This window comes from Cyprinodon tularosa, unplaced genomic scaffold, assembly GCF_016077235.1.
Source record: "Cyprinodon tularosa strain WSP-4 unplaced genomic scaffold, ASM1607723v1 ctg495, whole genome shotgun sequence".
NCBI classification, from domain to species: Eukaryota; Metazoa; Chordata; class Actinopteri; order Cyprinodontiformes; family Cyprinodontidae; genus Cyprinodon; species Cyprinodon tularosa.
The window spans coordinates 531,658-540,018 of NW_024039224.1; positions in this window are offsets into that span (position 1 = coordinate 531,658).

The window sequence follows — 8,361 nt, forward strand, 5'->3', positions numbered from 1 at the left end:
CACAGTGGAATGAGGAAAGTTAAGAGGAAAAGAGATACGGTAAACAAATTCAATTATATCTTACGTGAGGAAATCACAGCAACTCCTTGGGTGCTGTGAACAGTCCAGTGCTTGCACCTTGGCACCCCTTCTTTCTATCCTATGAGCCATTTCTGCAAAGATCTAAACAAAGCATGAGGCTGGGAAATAAAATGAGCAAAGAAGAGAAGAACAGAGGGGCATTTCAGGAGAGCTAGAGCGGTAAAAGTGAGTGGGGGGATAAAAAGGTGAGGATGTGAGTGGAGACTTGAGTGGGGAGTCTGTGGACATTCCTGAACCAGCTGTGGGTTGGAGGGGGAATTCTTACTGAACGCATGACAAATAAAACAAGACAGAGGCTATTTTAGTACACCAAAAACCCACTGACACATCAGTGCACAGTGAGGGGGTAGAAAGATTTTGGAAGGAAAAGGAGCGAGGCTAATGAGAGAACCAGTAGGCTGCATAGTCCAGTAATGCAGGCCTGAAACCACAGCAGTCCAGTGGTTAATCTTTCATTGCCTCTCCCTCCCCTGTCTTCTTTAAATCTGAAATGGAGGCTGGCAGCAGCAGCAGCGGCGGTTTTAGTCCTGAAAGCACACACATTCCTCCTGCACAGACAGGTGGTGGGGTTGTTTAATAAATACAGGATTTGGCAGAGTGGGTCAGTGAAGGAGGAGAAGGGTCAAAGGGCAAAAGAGATTGTAAACAGCAGAGCTGCTATAATGCAGCCGTTGCTTTTTGGAGAGGATTTCTCTTCAAAGTCCTTTTGAAAAACTCATTGGTACAGCTGAGATCTTGCAAAGTAACACTATTGTTCTGGTGGATCGGCTGACTACAGATTACTCACTGTATTAAGTGGTGCTTAACTCTGCAGTCTGAAGTTCAAGAGTGATTAGCAGAAATAGTAAACTTCAAAAACTTCGGTGGGATAACTAAAGTTCTTTATTTACTCCATTCTGCTCATTATTACATCAAATATATTTCACTTCATTCTTAATGTAAACATATACTAAAAGTCCTTTAGTAAAATAGATATTGATAGAAATATTTCATTAACCTTTAAAGAAATTGTTTCTTCCTTACAAAGAAAATCCAGTGATTATTCTCTGCCCTTTCTTAAAATTGACCATTATATTAACTACATGTACCTAATAGCTAATGCAGTTATGCTGTGCATGGTGGTTCATTTGACTAACTTTTCTGTGTTTCATAGCTTTAACTTTTTCTTTTTGGTACAGTCAGCAAAATGTATTTAAAAAAACAGCCACCAATTTATGAACAAAAGAAAAGGGAGATAGAAACTTTTTTTTTTTAAGGATTTGAATTGTTCCTGAAGAAAATGACCAAAAGTTTGAAATTCATAGAAAGGCAGACCAAGGTTTTTCTCTACAATCCACAGTTTATCACCATCTCTTGTTAAATATCAGTTAAGAGATGGTTTCACAGACTTTTTTCAGTGTCTAATAGGTTTCTATAATTAGTTACAGTCAGAGAAACAGGACAACATCTATAAACAAAGGTGTTGATGGCAGCAGCCCATCTGATAATTCTCTCTGGGATGGTGTCACAGCCAAACAGGAACAGTCCAGATAAAGCTATTATGATGAGAAAAAGCTGAGAGAGCACAAAGTTATAGACTGAACTAACAAATGCTGAAGAAAGGGAGAATAGAGTTAGAATGAAGCAGAATGATTTGAAGTTGTCCCTATGTCCTCCAGTAGTCTAAGCCTATAGAGATAGCTCAGGATAACCTGAGCCACTCTAACTATAACTTTATCAAAAATAAAGTTTTAAGCCTACGCTTTAAAGTAGACAGAGCGTCTGTCTCACGGACTAAAACTGGTAGTTGGTTCCACAGGAGAGGAGCCTGATAACTAAAAGATCTGCCTCCCATTGTGCTTTTAGACATTCTAGGAACCACTAGTAAACCTGCAGATTGAGAACACAGTGCTCTGTTAGGAACTTAAGGAACAATCAGATCCATGATATATGATGGAGTCTGGCCATTAAAGGCTTTATTTGTGAGTAGGAGGATTTGGAATGTTAGTCTAGTTTAACAGGAAGCCAATGAAGAGAAGCTTAGATAGGAAAGATCTGATTTCTTTTTTACATTTTCATCAGAACCCTAGCTGCATCATTTTGGATCAGATGAAGGCTTTTAACTAGTTTGCAAACCTCCTGATAGTAAAGAATTACAATAATCCAGACTTGAAGTAACAAATGCATGGACTAGTTTCTCAGCATCACCAATGGAAACAGGATATTTCTCATTTTTGAAATATTCAGCATTTGGAAGAAATACTAGAAACCTATTTGATATGTGATTGAAATGACGGGTCCTGATCAAAACACCAAGATTTTTTACTTTATTATCTGAGATCAATTTAATCCCATACAAATTAAGTGACTGACTAATCATCTTCATTTTCAAAGACTCTGGTCGAAAGACTATAACTTCAGAAAGTTAAGAGTCACCCAGGTTTGTATGTCTTCAAGACATGCCTGTAGTCTATGTAATGGGTTAGCTTCATCTGGATTTATAGACTGAAATATAGCTGAGTATCATCAGAAAAACTGGAAATTAATCCCTTGCTGATTGGGAGCATACATATAGGAATGAGAATTAGTCCTAGCACTGATCCCTGGCTTGAAAAATTCAGTTTAGGTAACTTGATCTAACTTTTTATAGAATACGTTTTGCTTCTCATGCAAGAGGCTTCCTCGGTTCTAAATGATGATGGGGAGCACAGATATTAATATACTGCAGGTGTAACCAAGAATTAGAGGAAAAACAAAAGGTTGCTCTAATCCCTCCAACTAGATTGGCCACGGAGGTAATTGGGCGGTGTTGATGACTGTTAGGAGGTTCTGATGGGTTGTTAACTCCCTCATATGAGTGGTTTCAGTGACGTGCCTCTTTGAAGTATGAGTCAGGTGAGGGCAGGTGAGAGGCAAATCTTCTGGGTATTGTTCCTATAAGTGCTTTGTAAGTAGGTGACAGGTTATGTCTAAGATCACCTCCTCTGTTCTGAGATGGATTTCCAGGTTAACATCAGTTAGAACTGAAGGATCCTCTTGGACGAGGGGTGAATTGTAGTACTGTTAGTAGTACTCTTCCCTTAATTCTTGCAAAATATTCAAGTCTTAATGAAAGAATATTATGATCAAATGTGTCAAATGCAGCACTGAGATCTAAAAGGACAAGTACGGATACAAGTACATTATCTGAGGTTTATGAGAATAACATTTATGACTTTTACCAGAGCTGTTTCAGTGCTATGATGAGCGCTAAAGCCAGACAGAAACTCTTCAAAAAATGTATTTCCTCAATACTTTCTCCTCCTACACCTCATAGAATCAGTTGGTGTTTCCGATAACAGGGTGAAGTGAAATCTTTCAAACCTTTGCTGTCGATTATTCTGTGACAAAGTGAAGATCGCTGCCAGGATGTGAGCTGGGGGAGCTTTGATGTTTAGCTTTTTCAAGAAACTACAGGTGGAGGGAGCACAGGAAGTAAAATAAAGACAAACCCAGACTGTGCATGAATGGGCATAGGTTAAACAAGTTGAGGAAAAGGGATTTAGAGTGTGAAGGATCACGTCAAACCGTCTGCTGCTTTGTGTCAGATTCCTGTTAAGCTGAGGCAAGCAGAGGACATATACGGTCATCCTAGGAGCACTTTCTGGGTCTTTCTGTAGACAGATGGGGATTTCCGGTAAACATTACTCTATTGTTGCCTCACAGGGCTCACAGTGGTGTCAATGTGTATTAATGGGGTCAACACATCACAGCTAGCCTTACTAAAAAACCTCTCTGTGATCCTCTAAACAGCGTCTGTCTGGCTTTTTTCCTTTCTCCACCCTCCGCTCACCGCACAGATAAAGAGACAGGCAGGAAGAAGGATGATTATTTCATGGGGGAATCCCACATCCTGCATTTTCATCTTTTTGTCTCTGTTAAAAGCCCTGGAAAACTTTACATCAGCTTTAACAGTTTTAAAAAAGCGGGGTAAAGAAGACATAATCAGAAACATGAGGCACAAACAGAGAAGGACCTAATTAAGCCGTCTGCTAACCATTCTAGAGAAATGCACTTCCTTTATTCTAGACTGGAAGTCAAGAGTCACTTCCTAGAGTAAAGTCACGCTTTTTGGAGGAGAGCTACTGCTACACCACCGCAACCACATCAACTGTCCTCCATTTTCCCCCTCCTTTCATTCAGAATCCTCTCTGTTCTCCAGAGCTGGAGTCATTCAGCACACGCTGCACTGCTTACACTGGGTCAAAGCAGGAATGACGCACATCACTGACAGTTTCAAAGGCTTTTGTGCTCACTTTTTTTAGGACACTGATGTGGATCACAAATGTGCCTTATGGAAAAAGCCCTGAAGCGGTAGGAGAGAAGCTTTCCTGCTAGTCTTTAGCCTAAATCACTGATGGAAACAATTAGGCATATTGGAGTGTAATTCCACCTCCTTGGTCTGGCTTCTGAAATAGAGAGATGGAAAAGAAAGTGAATGGTCATGGTGTATAGAAGTCCTTCTGATTGGAGCTTGTCATTAGGCTGATTTCAACTTTAGACTGCAGCTGCAGGCCTGCCACGTGGCAGAAAAACCATGGTATCAGACCTAGAGGCCTTCTCATCCTCAAACGTACAATCTGAGTTTTTCTCTGCAAACTTTTGGTTACTGGGTGCGCATTGTCTTTTCATTGCAATTTCTTTCTTGTCTCCTCTATAAAAACACAAACAGACCAATATCCTTCCAAACCTGATCACAAACAACACTTTGTGCTGAAACAGAAGAGGTTTTTTGTTTAAGACAAACATTTTAATTAGTACGCTTTTTTTTGTGTTTTTTTTTTTACATCAAGCAGGAAGAGCCTGCTTTATATGAACCATCTGTTTAACTCCCCCTCTCCAAGCTCCAAGCTGCAAGCGAGTGGCAGCTCTGTAACTGGTGCGGTGTTTATCATGTTAATAAACCACACACGTCTGGCACAGGGTAACAGTTCTGGTCACTGTGTTCAATAAAGGATGGAGGGAAATGAGGCAAAAACAGCTGGAACCTTTCAAAAGGAGGACAGTGTGTGTGTTTGCAGCAGGATGAGGGCTTCCGGCCCAGAACTTTAGACAGAAGATAAGGTAATTACAAAATAAACAGCTGAAATAAAATGTAAATAAATAAGTTGTTACTGAATAAGTATAAACAGTTAAGTGAAAAATATTCATAAGTCCACTAGATTTAGCTCAAAAATGATTCTTATGATGTCAAATAAGTAAGTTAGTAACTGCATTTTTAAGTAAGTAAATAAGCTGGTTATTATGAAAGCAAATAAGCAATGCTTTTAGAAAGTTACTAAGTGACATATTAAGTAAAAGTAAATTCATTAGATGAATGAATGCATAAATGAATAATTTAACAAGTAGATGTATAAGTTGGCTAATAAATGATAGAATAAACATTTGAGTGAAAGCACCAGGAAACATGTAAGCAGTCGAACTATAAGTAAATATGTGGTAAAAAGAAAGTAATTTGACAGATTAACAGGCAGATAGACATGAAAAACAAAACAGTATGTGAGTAAAAAGTCAAGCAGGTAGATAATTTGATGAACAGCTCAACAGAAGATGGAGTGATTTATGCCTTTTGGCATTTCTTGGCAAGAAATAGGAGGACAGATCATTTTTCATACACTAAAAAGAAACCTGTTTTTCTCAAGATAAGCAGAAAACAAGAAAACTTATTCAAAATAAATACTTTATGAAAAAAAGTCTTAGGAACTAGAAAAAGATTGGTAATAGTGGAGAACATGCATAACTACAGAGCAATTTGATTATGAATGCTTGGATGTTCCTTCCTCTTCAAGACAAAAACCAAGGATTTTTCAACTCTGTTCTTCCAAAATCTTTTTCACTGACTGCACAACACAATAGAATATATGAACATTAGGATGCAGCTGAGGATGAAACAAAGAGCCAATTGAAAGTGTGCAGTCTCAGAGCAAAATACCTCTTGCATCACATGACCGTCAAATATATAACGGCAAAGAGTTTGCTGTCAACAAAAAACAAAAAGACTTTATCAGCCACATTATCATCCAATGTGAGTCCTGTGACTGGCTGGGTGTCAGAAGTTCAAGACCAGCCACGGTTTGTCTACTGCAGCCATAAAACCATCTCAGTGTATGATGTGGTTAAAATGGATGAAAACCCTCCAAACTTTGTGTGATTTCATGGACAGTGAAGAGCAACTCGAGGTTTGCAGATATGCATTTAGATATAAAGGATGTATGAATGGAAGATGAGTCATATCACATGAAACTTGTTGGTGATGCAGTTCCTGCTGATTTTTTTTTATCCGACTTTATGCCATCTGATAAGATCAGTTGCATTACAACAAACAAATCATTGATGTTCTCAGACTATGTGCCTCTGAATATTTGACTCGTTTTAGCATAACCTTTGTCCAAAGACTTAAAATGATAATTTCCTTAAATGCTTTAATTAAATTTAGGTATGGAACTGGAACTTCTACTCCCACGCAAGGGGAGGATCTTCACAAAATGTTTTCATAGCTGTCATAAAAACAGAAAACAGACACTAACTTTGGAGACTCAGACATGAACTCAACTTGATTAAAGAGACTTTAGTAGAAATATTGGATAATACTTCTGAGAAGATTTTTGTTAAGCAAATTAGTATTTTTTTCCAGATACGAGATTAAAATATCACCACTATGTGATAGGTGTACAAAATGTATCTTCCTTCAGCTCCTCAGCATTCATGTAAAAAAAAAATATATATATAAATACACATGTAAATGTAAAACTGAACAAATGCTTTGACAATTACCCATATCCATGCATTAAACAGCTTTGCTTTTCCAAACCCTGAAGTATTCAGTCACTTTCATAAAAAAAGCTATGTCCTCTCTTAATTTCTAAAATATTTAAATCTAAGATTCAAGAAACTAGCAACAGCCCTAGGCTACAACAATGACCTTTTTGCACAATTAGTAAATTAACTAATCACATAACGGCAACTAAACACATTTATGCATTTAGATGTGGCGAAGATATTGTGCTGAAGATCAAACCAAACTAAATAAGGAAGAATGGTGATTTAAGTAACATGATGTGGTTGCTGACAGACTGGTCTGAGTACTTCAAACACTCTACTTGGATTTTCACTCATCTCAGAGCGGAATAGGCAGCTGAGTTTAATGACGGAAAGAGAAGCTTATATATCTCTCCAATGCAACCAAGATGTGCAGAATATCATCTATTTACAGGCTAACGAAAACTGCAAGCAGAAATGTTGCCTAGTTAAACCTCAATTTAGATAAATCTGCATGGTTAAATTTACCTGGACTAGTTCACCTGGTCACAAATCTAAAATTATTTTAAACTTCTCTAGTAAACACAGCCATTAACCCCTAGAACCCTACGGACCCACCGGTGGGTCCAGCTGCTACGTGACCTCGTAATTTTAACAAACCCCCAGTATTGATGTAAAAAACACATTTGGCACAGTTTGGTGACATTTTTGGATAAATGTGCCAAAATGGCCCCTCCGCCTAAGAAGTTTCTCACTAATACCATTCTAAAATAAATATGATTCATCTGATTGAGTCCAAATTTGGTATATTTTTACACAACATTTAGATTTAAAAGTCTGTACTACTTTTTTGTGCTATAAATAATATTTTGGTAGTGTTTTGCAATGTTTATTTCAAAGAAAATTTTGGCGAGGTTCAAAAAATGCAAAATATTTTGTATTTTGTCCCTAATATTTCAGGCAGGGTCAAAGCTACAATGGTGCTGACACCAGAAAACCATTCTATGACATCTTACCTTTACAGAGGTACCAAAAGTTTCTTCTTAAATCTAATAGCTGTGAGGCTATAAGTGATTTACTTTTGTGTGTTTTTGTCAGGCAGAAATTTATTTATACCCCCTGAGGGTGTAAGAGGTTAAGAGACACTAAAGAAGAAGAAGAACTAGCGGTTAACACAATTTAATAGGCTTCATACAGAGTCACTCCTTGGATTTTGTTTTTTAGTTGATGTCTGTCACAGAGGACAAGCAAAGTGAGACCCCTCCATTATTTCTAAGTGGGAGAACTTGCAAAATAGCAAGGTGTTCAAATACTTATATATATTAAAACAGAATATGAACATCGACCGCATAAGAGCGCTGGACCAATAAAACCCTGTTTAAGAGTGTAGGTTATGTCTTTTTAAGATATTTTGGATTGAATTCTATATTATACAAAAGGAACAAATGTAAAAAAAAAAAATAATGAGCCTCAGTCAGCTTTAAACTAATTAATCAATATTTC